This window comes from Diorhabda carinulata, chromosome 7 (assembly GCF_026250575.1).
Source record: "Diorhabda carinulata isolate Delta chromosome 7, icDioCari1.1, whole genome shotgun sequence".
Lineage (NCBI taxonomy): Eukaryota > Metazoa > Arthropoda > Insecta > Coleoptera > Chrysomelidae > Diorhabda > Diorhabda carinulata.
In genome coordinates, this window is record NC_079466.1 from 12,029,283 (window position 1) to 12,042,237 (window position 12,955).

Sequence of the window (12,955 nt, forward strand, 5' to 3'; positions counted from 1 at the left end):
AGATAGTTCGATATTAAAATTTCGATATCAATGGTCGATATTTTTTTTTAATATAAATTTCTATTTTTATTTTTTTTTCCTAATTTATTTAATCTACAAAATCATCGTAAACTTAATCTACCGTATTTTATTCATCATTATGGGATCGACATGAAGAAATGCTCTTGAAAAATATGGCAGTATTAAAGCAGTATTTAGATCAGCCAAATATTTCAAGGTCATCAAACGACCTGAAATTTTGGATTGATAGTAGGCATTTTATCCCATCTTATCATAAATAGCACTTAAATATTTAATTTCTTCTGCTACATCTGTAGCATCTGAACGAGTAGCTTCTACAATCAATCTTTTAGTGCCTAACAATCGTAGTAGCCAAACAGCTGAACATACAAAACAAAGAGTATTTTTAAAAACTCTTACTGAAAAATATTGGTATACATAATTGTCTTATTTATATTTGAAATATAATTACTAAGAACTATAACCTAATACTTATGTAATTCATAATTTAATTTGTTTAATAAATCTACTGGGCTATAAATTGTGTAATCATTTTTGTGCTGACTTACGATTTTTTTTTAAATAAAACCGATATATCGATACTTTTTTTCAATATATCGAACTTCGATATTGATATATTTAAAAATATCGATATATCGAAAATCCGATATTTTGAAAAATATCAACAGTCCTACTGTAAACAGCAAATTATAATACGAAGACTCGCCAAAATAGCGGTAGTGTAGCAAGTGGAAATGATATGAATTTAGCAGTTATAATATATTTTATGTACAATTTCTGAAAGAAATTGTATATTAATAGTTTCTTTGAAATAGTTATGACTTTCAAACAAGAATTTAATTTACTGACTTAATAGTTTGTGGTGCTTTTTTAAAATTTTTCAACAAGTCAAGCTAATGTCTTTAGACTCAAACAGCGAATTTGGAAATACGTCAGTCTATAAATTCCACCATAGATACGAATCGTGATATTACCACAGAACATACCATAATGGTATGCTCTGTGGATCTCACAACTCAAAGTCGGTATTAATCTATGTTTTGACATCCCAGTATCAATTCGAATGATCGAAGAAGATATACTGACAACTGACATATGCGTATCACTTCGTTCCACAAGTACAGCCAAAGATTATATACTCGAGCATCTCAGACGTTGTGATTATGGTGATGCTGGATTTCAGTAGAATGAAATGCATTAAAAATAGTAAGGCTTTTGAACAAAAAATAATAACAACTTTTTTCATTTTAGAGTATGTTTTAATGACCTCATGTTTTATCAAATTTACTACTGATTTCTTCCAATGTTGATAGAAAATATTGCTGCACTTTTCAATGATTTTATCTCTGAGTTTGGAATGTACACGGAATGTTAATATTCTTTAATCAATAATGCTGTTGTAATTGAATATATATATATATATATTTGAATTATTTGCTGGTTTCTAAATTTTTTTACTCATGCGATTTTACACATAGCCTTTTCCTATTCATAGATAATATACATAGCCAGAGATGTTAAAATTTCTCTTTCTCTTATTAATGAATATAGTATTGACAAGAGGGTATGGTTTAATTAATGATAAGTAAAAATGGTTCATTACAATCTTACTTAAAATTTCTAATTCAACATTGCATTTTTCATTAACAACTAACTTCAATTCTAATATGTTGATTTTACTTTTCTGAGAGAGAGAAATGTTTTAAGAATCTCCGAAATGTGCAGAACAAAATGAATTAAATGTCGAGAGAAGTAGAAATGAAATTAATATGAGAGGAAATTTTTTTTCTTGCTTTCTTGTAATACCCAGTAATAAAGAAATATACATTTTGTATTACTTAATTATATAAAGCTTTGAGTAGTTAAATATTTCTTGTTTTCAGGTAGAATTAGTAACTTGACACTAATTTTCCAACAAAGATGTTATTTCCTTTAAAATGCAAAAAATAAGAAAGAAACTCAATGGCAACAAGTTGTTTGGATAGATCAGTATAACTCAAAAATATTACTCTAACATGATCACAATCTACTTAAATAGTCTCCTTTTATTTAATTGATGCAGTAAAAATGGTGAGTGTAGCATATTTCATTATATTCATCAATAATTTTTCTTGATGACTGTTTTTCTTTGAAGTATTTTATGGAAATACGTGGGGTATAGGAACTTATGTGTTGAATGAAAATTACAGATACTATAGGTGATTTTATCTTTATCCAAAATTTCCTGCCATAGGAACTAATGTCTTCCAGGTAAGACGTTGTTAAGTCAATTTTCCAAGCATATGTCAAAAAACCACTACCTACAAATTTTAAAGTTGGAATCACACCAATTTAGTTGAATTTTACTGTTAATTTGTATAAAATGTTTTCTAAAAGTCGATTCTGTTCTTATATTCAAATTCGCTATCATGCTATATATATATATATTTTTTTTTGAGAAACATCAATTTCAAGTTTTCGACCATTTCAGTTTCATTTTTTGAAAAACATTACTAATATGAAAGTTATTGAATTTTTGGAGCAAAAATTAGCACTTGAAACATTGAGATTAGACAGATCTAATAAGATGCTTGGACTGTATTAAAAAAATTCTAGTAATAGAATGAAATTGATAGACGAGGAGAAAAATTTAAAAAGGAGGGTTCTATGCATGTTGATTAAAAATATCATATTTTCCATAATATATTTTATAAAGGTAACACACTTTTTCATCTTAAAACAACTACACTCGTCTATCTAATTATCATAAATAGTGTACAATATTTATGGATAAAAATTAATTGAATTCAGTTTCATACTTTTACATACAAGTGTGAAATTCTGATGAAGGTATTTTCAATAACCTTAGAGGAAAATTAATTTGTTAGAATTTAATATCTCTCAACTTTGCAGGGAGTAATTCTCAATTTTAAAAGCTAAGAGAAAAATGAAACTTATTTATACACATGTTTCTTATTATAATTTGTATAAAATCAGAGTTTGGGTAATATTAGAGCGTTATCAGCCATTTTTTAGTTAAGAGGGTTGATCCCTTCGCCCTGCCTCTGCCTCACTGAGATATCATTTTTATTTCTTATTATACCCTCCACTGAAGTTAACACTTTCTTCTCATCTCTTACAAACCAATGATCTACTCCACATATGACCACAAGTGAGTGATCGCAAGAAGTCAAATCTGGAGAATGTAGCGAATTCCGAACTAATTTGAAGTCAATTGTGGCTGTTGCAATGGGAGATCTGCAAATAGGTGCATTATTCTGATGCAAGATTACACTGTTGCACCACTTCTCTTAACAGCATCTAATTTGGCAGATTCGTTGGGATCATAAGTAACCACAGAAGCAGCTGAGACTCTTTGTATTTATCTTTTAAACTGTAAAGACATAATATCGTAATTTCTTTATTCCAATAAGAGTGTACTGGAAATTGAGTCCATGAACTCGGCTTGATAACGAATCTCTCGTCTTTTATTATATCATGACACTGTTCATCTAATATTTTAGCAAGATTATCCATAGTAGGGATGGCAAATAAATTGAATAAATTCTGAAGATTGACAAAGACATTTTACTTGAGAGACCGTATTATTCAGTGGCAGAATTTTACCATTTACCATAGCCTCAATAGAATGGCATAATTCAATTTAGTGTGAGGTAAGATATTATAATTACTATATTTAGTCAAATTGTTATTTTATATTTTTATATTATCTAATTTTTGTCGATAAAATTGTAAAATTTTCTAATGACAATAAAATTTATCTCTCTCTCTCTCTCCTAATTCGAATGATAACATGAATTGTCTTCAGTCAAAGCTTTGTATATATCGAATTGGTTTCTATTTAAATATTGAACACTAGAGATCTGCAATTTGTATATATTTGTTAGTTCTACCAGTTATTTTTGCTGTTAACATTATCTTTAATATAAACAACTTCATCTTTCTCAAAATCGAGCACTAGCAATTCTCTTGAGTCTTGTGAAGATGTGATTTTCCTATTTCGAAGTTATAGTTAGTCTCCATTTCAAAAGTTGGTGGAAAGGAATTTAAAATTCCTCTCAACTCTCATCAGTTTTTATTCTGAACAACTGGAAAATTTTCATAATCTTCAAGTTTCTAATTAAAAAAGTGAAAATTGTCTGAATAAAGATATTTAGGCTTTTCAAACGTTACAGAAAGACTCTCTAATTGTAGAAATAAAAAAAAAAAACGATTTCTGAATATTTTGAGGTTTCTCTGTGAAATACCACAAATTTTGTATTGGAAAAAATAAATTTCACGAAATTATAATTCCATGCAATACAACGGCTAATCAATATTTCATTTGAGTCTTTGTTAAATGATGTCTATAGTGCATCTGTAAGAAAAAGTTTGTTGTTAGACTTATAATTCAATAACAATATTACCCTGTTCCAAATGCAACCACAATTTATGAACTTCTAAACGGATATCATTTGATGATTACAGAAAAAAATTTACAAAACCCTTTGTTTACTTTCAACAATCATAGTTTTACCAAAAATATAGAGAGAGCACTTATTTCTATATGCACGTGAAATAGAAAGTTATTCCTTCCATGTTCGAGCTCATACTTTTTGACTAGAAGCGAAATTTTTGCGAATTTATTATCATAAAATCTCGAGATATGAGCTTTTTGTAACATTTACTTTCAAGAAATCATATGTTCATTTTTCATGTAACATAACTGCGATATTGTTTTTTAAATGTAATTAATCATATTCAAAATCATCTATAGGCTTTAGTGCTTCTTCTCTAAGTATTTTACTTCTTTCACACAAAACTGACATTTGTTTAGATTGACCCTAAATTAACAGGTCTTTCTCTCTGAAACGCATCTTTTCAGATTTTTAAATGTTCTTTTGCACTTGAATTATAATATAAAGTAAATTGTCATTTTGTGCAATTGAACACCATGCACAATTCCAAAAAGTTCAGTAAAGATATGTTGAAATACTTCTATAGCTGAACACAATCCAGAATATCCTTATTTATCACTGTATCTTTCATATTCTTTAACATTAAGTATTTATATAGAATACATTGTTAGCATCAAGCGAGAAAATATTTTGGCAAATGGTAAGACTCTATAATAATGGCTTTGATGTTTTTGTTTATGTTTTGTGGTTATAAACAAACTTGTAATGGATCATCAGATTTTTCTCACTAAGACTATTTTGTCATTTTAGTTAATTTTCCAATTAAATTAATTTTTCCATCTTACCTAATTCTGCTCCAAGTTTTTCTTTAAGCCTTATTAGTAGTTTTCTACGAGCTTCTGCAGTAGTACTAGTTTAACGTAGAGTAATATTTTTTATGTCGCTAATAAATTCAAATAAAGTTCTATTTTATATATTATCTGTTTTTTCGCTGTTTACGTTATATTTGTTACTATTTTCACATATATTTTCATACTCTGATCTCTATTAATATTTTTCTACTGTTCAATTTAGTGTATAGTGAAAATTGTTCTCCTTTTAACTATTTCTGTATCCATTTTATTTTAATTCTTCAATACATTTTCATTCATGTTTATTATCATGATTTGTCTCTCTCATTTTTTTATTATTTCTGAAGACCAGATATCCCTTAACTTTTGGTTCCTATTTTTAGAATTCACTATTCATGTATATCGAATAGTCAGCGTTTTTATAAGTTCCTTGTTTCTATATCCAATTGTATCTAGGTGTTTACATTGTTTTTATATGATATTGTCTATACAGCGGAAAAACAGATAAAGAGGGGGTACTCCATTATGCTAGAACTAAAGTAATTTAAATATATAATAACAAATAAATCTGGCCAATTTTCTTATAAAGTTTTGATTTTTAATATTTGATTGAAAGATAATTGTTTCGGAACTACCTAAAATGATTTGAATTTTTGTCTCTTTTCTAGCTCTTTCCAATCCTTTGATGAAAATAATAATGGGAAAGGACATTTATTATTGTTGTATTACTTATTTGACAGAAGAAATATTTTTCTAGACTGTTTAAGAATACATTTGAACTATTGTTGATTTTTTCTTTGTTTTAATCGCTCACGTACCTTTTTCCAATTATTAGCTTGGGTGAAGATTACATGAATAGAAGTATAAATGGTAGACTACAACAAATAAAATAGCAACAGAAGAAATTTGAATAATAGATTTGACCGAAAAAATCTATATAGTATGGAAACAAGAAAGTTGGTGGTGAAGTTCAAAAACCGATTTTTTATAAAAGTTTTCGTAATATTTGATACATGAAATTTCATACTAATCCCTTTAAAATAATCATCTCTGCCCTACGCATTAACTTGAAATTTAAAAGTTAATAGATGATTTTCTACACTTGATTACATCTGTAGTTGATATGCACTCTCATCTTTCTCATAATTCTATCTCGGTAGAAGATTGCAAAATATAGAAGTAGCACAAGAGGTATCTAAGGAATTCATGTATCGTCATCATCATTAATTGTATTAGTACAGAAGTACAAAGCGAAATTAGTAGAGGCGTAATCTGTCAACAACAGTATTTTTGTCATCTAATTTTAAAATGATCCAATATGGAAGAATCATCGTTATTTATTGCATTAACTTCAAATTTAAAAGTTAATAGGTGATTCTCCGTAACTTCAATTTAATCTGTAGTTATCTCTCAACTGATATCCCCCAGTTTTACATTAGAACTATCTATTTTTCATTTTACCAATAAAAAAGACTTAGATCAAAATGCTATCCCAAAAGTTCAGTTTTATTACAAATTTTAATTAATTATATATTTATCTTGAAATAAAATATCAAAAGTGGGTAGAAATATGTTTTTTTAGAACATTAAAAAAATGTTATTCTGTTTCATTGTAGTACATTAGTGTGGTACACCATTATCTAACAATTCGTGAAATGGGATTTTATTTATCACAAAACAAAAAATTCATAAAATGTAATAAAAATACTAAAACAAAACTTGAAAGCTTCAAAAATAAACAATCTCTTAAAAACTATAACGATTAGTTGACAAAAGAAACTACAACCTATTTAAAAAAATAAACAACAAATCGTTAATTGCCAAAAGACACTACAACGTATTTTTTTAAACTAAGGTTTTGAATTAATTCATTTAAATTTTTAAGTTAACAAACTTCAATGCTGCTGAAGATAATTTCAAATGAAATCAAATCCACCTGTCTTTTGCTGATTGAGCTGTAAAATCATTTTAATGTCACTCTCCCACAATTTGTTGGGTATTTTGGTGTGCCTTCTATAAAATTAAATCTCAATATCTTGTGATTTGTCGTTAGGACCTTCAAAGATTACCGCAACATAGTAAACGGGTTTTCAATTTTTCCTGTTATTTTAAACTGCACCAATACAAAATCTCCAGCTTCTGGAGAACGCACTAAATCTTCAACCTCATTTGGATTTACTTCAGTAATCCTGCTCTCCGTTTGTGAGCAAAGAGATATTTTGTCTTCATCTTCGTTCTCTGAAGATTCAACTAGTTTGTGTGTAACATTTCTAACAACGTTAATTTTTTTACTTTGTTCTCCTTCTATAATATTTTTTTCGGGGGTGTAGTCGTTATAATTGGATCACTTGCACAACATCCCCCATATTCTCTTGCAAAGCTTAATGCATGGTGCTGGGCTGTAACCATTGTGCAAAAGAGAGCTGGCTGACAATATTCAATTTTTTTTTTGAATAAAACCCGGTACATAATTGCCTGCCAACTCTTCTATTACAGTGGATAATATTCGTTCTGTTTTTTCTTGAGGATCCTCAACAGTTACAATATTGTTCACATTTTCTAAAAATGTCCCTGAAATAAACAGTTTTGTTGATGAAACAAACATATTGATACATTGGTCATTTTCGCAATTAAAAGTACGTTTACTTACTGATACTGTAGTTTGGAAGAATAATGTTTTAAAAGTTTCTACAAATTGTGTACTTGAAGGGTGTGTATTTAGAGCACCTAAGCTTGTCAATTGTCCAAATGCGTTCTTAAGAGGATCTTGGTTTAAACATTTATGCAATCAATAATCAAACCCGTTTTGCCTTCATATGTTCCAGATTTTTCAACAAATCTCACTTTGCCGAGCAGAGGCAAAGCTTCTCCATTCCAAAAGCAAAGGTGATCTGATGTCTTACTTCAGACACACACTAGAATTTTGCCTTAGGGCTAGCACATACATACAACTGTTGTATCTACTAACTGTTTCGTTGAGTTTTGTACTTTTCGTAATTTCTACTCAACTAAACAGTTTAGTTGATGGAGGTGCGCATACAATCGATTTTTCTATCTTCTCAAATCGACCAGTCTTTATCCAGCAACGCTCGAGTCGAAAATGCTACAAACAATATCAATTAACAAAAAAGTTTTAGTTTTTGCTTCGCTTCATAGACATTTTAATAGAGATAGAAAGAGAAGATACTATGTATATCCTATACTCAGTGATAGATTATCTAATGGAATATTTCATACGTTACATTCTACGCTAAAAGATTACCCAGACAAGTTTTTCAAATATTATATAATGAGTGGAGAAACGTTTAATGAAATAATTTCATTCCTGGGTCCTTACATAAAACGCGATGATACAAGATTGAGATGCGCTATATCAGTAGAAGAGAGATTTAGTGTTACTTTAAGGTAAGTAATAAAGTGAAGCACATTTATAATATAGTAATCAACGTTTTATTTTAATAGTTATTACAGCCAGTAATTTGATTTGTAAAACTTAAAATAAAATTTTAGTTCAAGTCTAGTAGAGAACTGTGTGGAGAAGGTGTGAAATTCGATATGTAGTTTTGCAAACTATTGTCAGAGTGTTGAGAGCTTGCAGATGGGCATTTTTGGATATGTTCCGGTCTAGAAGCGTCAATATGAGGTGTGGTAGATTCAGTGTAATATTCAGGTTGCTTTATTATTTGTTGTAATAAATTGTTTGTTGAAGGCTGTAATAAATTGTTCGTTGAAGGTTCTTGAACTTGTGAAGGCTGTAAAAAATGTTACGTGAAGGAAGTGTTACGGAAGATTGAGTATTTTTCGTCATCTGTCATAGACTGTAATGTAGAAACTAAAAAAGAGCAAAATGTTTGTCATCATCTAAATCATCTTTTAGTATATTCAACAAAGATTCTTCGAACCTCGGACCTGAGTTAACTCTTTTGTTTCTTGTATTTTATCTTATAATTGAGTCCATAGTGTCAAAGGCTTCAGTTTCATCTTAGTCTTCATCCGAAGTGGAATCTAGATTACCATCAGTGGGTCGTTCTACCAATGAAGATTTTAGAACTAGCAACTTGTCGAAATATCGACATTTTCGATGTTTTTTGCCGCTTGTCCGAATGCATTTAGGCAGAATCTACCATTGATTAAATTGATTAGAAACAAGTCAAAGGATCAAGTTTGTTCTAAAGTGAACGTGGACTAGAAACGTAAATTTCATTTGAAGCAGTGGCGTACCACTTTCTCCATCAAAAATATTTAGTCCTAGTCCAGTACAGACACCATTGCTGGAAATAAAAAACCATTTTTAGGCCAAAAAACGCTGTTTAATGTATAAACGCCGTACACAAAATTTCATAAAAATATTTGAAGTGATGTGAAATTGACAATAAGAAATTTATTTTATTCTTAGAAATTTAACACGCTGTATCTCAAAAGTTAAGTTCATATAAAGTTTCTTCTTAAAATAGGTACAAGAATCACCCCCTTAAATATTAGCATGTCATTGAGGAACACCCTGTATATCTATTATTATATATTTTATCGCCTGCGGAGAACCATAGTCCAAAAACATCATACTAGAGAAAATAGCATTCCAAATTTTTACAAAACGTCAAACTGAATCAACACGGCAACAGCTTCCGTTGTATTTTTTTTTGCTTTTTTCCTTCAAGTTTCCCTAGACATAACAAGGGTAATGGTTTAACACTTTCAAGACGAGTTTTTGTTTTAAGGGTTATGGGTTGGATTTTTAGTGGTTTTATGTCAGTAGCGGTCAAATAAAACATTGCATCGCAATTTGAATGAATTTTTATTTAGGAAAAGTACATATATGTACCACCAGTCTTTGAGGGTCTTCGAGAGTGGTACGTATATGTACCAGGCATCTTTCAAAGAATATTTCAATGAATTTTACATAAACGTAAAAAATGGTTAAGTGTGGTATGCAGCAAAACCATTCTGGCATAATGGTAACCTACATTGACTGCACACTGTCTTGGTCCTCTTCTGAATCTTAGATTCAGCACACCGAGCACATCTCCTAAGAGTTTTACCTTCCGTAGGTAAGTGCATCGGAATGTTTTTTAGACTTAGCCTTCTTTTGGAAGGACGACCATTTGTTGATGGACCTTCTACTAAAGTAGTTTTTTTCTGGTCTTCGTTCAGAATTGCTTCTGCTAATGGTACGAGAAAGTCCAGAAATGGCATTTTTTTTCCTGATAATTCTTTGTAAATTATCCAGGCATTTACAGCTGACATCATCAAAAGCCTGAAAAAAACTTTGATCCACCATTTTTTTTGATTTTCTATCAAATTCATACAATCCCGCCATTTGGTCTGCCCGGTCGACTCCTCCCTTGTGATCCCGATAAAAGGCAATCATTTCTGGACATTCTATAGGAGATCTTGTACCATCTTTGTTTTTCTTATTTAGCAATACAATGTTATTCATATGACAATTGCCGAGAACCAGGACATCTTGTATCCTGCCATTTTGTAAAAATTACACCCTTGTTGGTGCATTTGAAAACGGATTGACCCTTTTTCAGTTTTTCAGGTAGTTTCGAAATATTCTTCCTAGTAACTATACAGGTACCTACTGCTGCATAGTTTGTTGAATGAAGTAAGTCAACAGAGGTAAAGAAACGGTCAAAGCAAAGTGTTACATCGATCTCTTGGATAGTATTTGCAAGCGTATTGACTACCCTCTCTCCTAAAGTACCATCTTGGTTGCAGTCTTCTTTCTCCGCATAAATGTTGAAATCGTAAGTATATCCCGTTTCTGAGTCACAACGGAGCCACATTTTTATCCCTCGCTTTGTTGGTTTGAGGTGTGTGTGTGTTTTTTTTATAAGAGGGGGGAATCCTTTTTACGGATTTCAGGCATAGGTGGTACGCCTGGATATGTGAGACTCGACTCTGCGGCGCTAGTGCCCCTACTCACTAAACCCTAAACCTCTCATCTTCTATCCTCTCATCCCCCGCGGACCCGCCTTTTAGGCATTACATCGCAGAGGGAGGAATTAGCTGCTGCTCTTCCTTCTGGTAGTTAAGATTTTATATCTTCTATCTTCTAGTGGACGTCATTCGCTCTTCTTCTTTCAATGGAACGCAGTTCCGTAAGAACTTCCGTGACAAACGAATTGATAGCGTTCCAGGCAGCTTCTGATGACAGCATTTCTTCTACTATTGTCTCTGGCTGGAATCTCTTCTTTCTCCAGCTCATCTCGTTGTGGATAGAATCGTGGGCAGTCAAAGAAAACGTGCTCTGCGTCTTCATTGATTCCTGGGCAGGACGGGCACACCGGTGAATCATCATGCTTGAAGCGGTGAAGATATGTCCGAAAGCATCCATGTCCTGACAACATCTGCGTCAGATAATAGTTGACCTCGCCATAACTCCGATTCGGCCAAACGTCGATCTTTGGTATGAGCCGGTATGTCCATCTTTCTTTTGTTGCGGCATCCCACTGCAATTGCCATCGTGTGATGCTGTTCTGCCGTTCTGCCGTTCTTCAGCTCTGAGTTCCTCGGCTATTAGTGTAGTTGACCTCTTTCGTTGGTAAAGGTTCCTTCTTTCCTCAGCTAGAACTCTGAGTGGCAAAGTTCCGGAAATGACACAGACTGCTTCCTCCGATATTGTGCGGAAGGCGCTGGCTACTCTTACAGCATTTGGACGATATACTGGTCCAGCCTTTCTCCATGACTCTTGCAGCTCCAGCGCATCTGCCCAAATGGATATTCTATAAGTGAGCACCGATGTGACAACTGATGATAATAGTAGTCTTCTGCTTTGCTTTGGGCCGCCGACGTTAGGCATCAGTCTTGCGAGACTAGCTCTTACTACCGATGCTTTGGCACTGACGTGTTCTACCTGCTGCTTGAAGTTGAGTCGGGCATCAAGCATCACTCCCAGATATCGGATATACGGTTGTGATGTGATTTCTTGTGTACCGACTTTCAGCTTGATGGTCTCTACTGCTTTTCTGCTGCTAATAAGCACTGCCTCAGTCTTGTGCTTCGCCAGTTGGAGATTCATATCGTCAATCCATTGGTTGACTTTGTCAAAGGTGATGTCGAACATATGGCTTATCTCATCAAGATGTTTGGCAACGATCACGACCGCTACATCATCTGCGTACGCTATCAGTTTGACGTTACTTGGTAGTTTCAGTCTTAACAGTCCGTCGTACATGCCACAGGAGTGGGCCTAGAACAGAGCCCTGAGGTAAACCTTCTGTAATATCGTACTCCTTAGGACCATTCTTCGTGTCATATTTGATAACTCTATCGGTAAAGTAGCTGGCTACTATCCTACACAGATATTCTGGAACGCTTTTCTCTCGTAGAGCTTGCATGATGCAGTTCCAGTTGGCGGAATTGAAGGCGTTTTTGATGTCTAATGTCGCCACCAGGCAATACTTCTTTGTGCCGCCTATCCATCTGGTTCCTGCGATCGCTTCCTTAGCGATATTAACAACCAGATTAATCGCGTCCAGTGTTGATCGTCCTTTCCGAAATCCATACTGGTTGTCTGCTAGGAGTTGATTGACTACTTCTTCTATTCGTTGATGAATTATACGCTCTAAAATTTTACCTGCTGTATCTAACATGCAGAGTGGACGGTAAGATGACGGTTCATCCGGCGGCTTTTTTCCTTTTGGAAGCAGTACCAGTCGTTGCTGTTTCCACTTCTTTGGG

The 12,955-nt window shown here is 32.4% G+C and overlaps 1 long non-coding RNA gene across 2 annotated transcripts; it reads left to right on the plus strand.

Moving 5' to 3' along the window:
• Positions 1-1,117: 1,117 nt before the first annotated feature.
• LOC130896223 (uncharacterized) lies at positions 1,118-6,058 on the plus strand. 2 transcript variants are annotated; one of them, XR_009059546.1, is made up of 5 exons: positions 1,118-1,227; positions 1,905-2,091; positions 2,156-2,271; positions 3,525-3,674; positions 5,938-6,058. It is a non-coding gene; the product is annotated as an uncharacterized LOC130896223 (long non-coding RNA). The 2 variants fall into 2 exon arrangements; XR_009059547.1 differs by lacking the exon at positions 2,156-2,271.
• The last annotated feature ends 6,897 nt before the right edge of the window (positions 6,059-12,955 follow it).